The sequence below is a fragment of the Seriola lalandi genome, unplaced genomic scaffold (assembly GCF_002814215.2).
Source record: "Seriola lalandi dorsalis isolate HSWRI2012SDOR001 ecotype SW California unplaced genomic scaffold, Sedor1 jcf7180002055009, whole genome shotgun sequence".
Taxonomy (NCBI): Eukaryota; Metazoa; Chordata; class Actinopteri; order Carangiformes; family Carangidae; genus Seriola; species Seriola lalandi.
This window is the reverse complement of record NW_019525552.1, coordinates 36,745-37,333: the sequence shown is the minus strand read 5'-3', so window position 1 is coordinate 37,333 and position 589 is coordinate 36,745. Positions and strand designations below refer to the sequence as shown.

The 589-nt window shown below is 43.1% G+C and overlaps 1 protein-coding gene across 1 annotated transcript in view; it reads right to left on the bottom strand.

The window, feature by feature from the left end:
* LOC111647817 (multifunctional procollagen lysine hydroxylase and glycosyltransferase LH3-like) overlaps nucleotides 1-589 on the bottom strand; it is a gene marked incomplete at its 3' end in the record, with an annotated part of 9,772 nt that overhangs the window by 6,074 nt on the left and 3,109 nt on the right. The gene's annotated exons all lie outside the window — the stretch shown is intronic.

The window sequence follows — 589 nt, the reverse complement described above, 5'->3', positions numbered from 1 at the left end:
CGCACACACACACACACACACACACACACACACACACACACACACACACACACAGTCTGTGTATCAGGATCTGTCTCATTACATGAAACAAACACAGAAACATTGTGATCAACAACCTGCACAAACATCTATTGATCCATCAGCTGGTGATTTTCTTCACTGATCGATCAATAAATTGATCTATCGATCTATAAATGGTTTAAACTGTCTTCACTGAGTGGTGCCGACATTCACTGAAACATCTGAGGGAACATGGCAGACGACGTAGATACTCATTTCCCATCAGCCCCTTCACCATTCACATTTAGACCTTGACGTGCGCGCGTGTGCATGCGTGTGTGTGTGTGTGTGTGTGTGTTACCTTCACAGTGTAGTTGAACTCTCTGATCGTCCTCATGAAGCGGTTGAAGCCGTCTGTCTCCTCCGTTGCCGCGGTGATCACCAGCAGATTTTCTACAAACACAAACAGATCAGTGATCAGCGATGACATCATCAATTATCAGGCATATTGATTATCAATCATCTTTAATGAATAAAACCAAGCCTGTGTTTGTAAATCAGAAACAATGCTCATGTTTTGGTTCTGAAC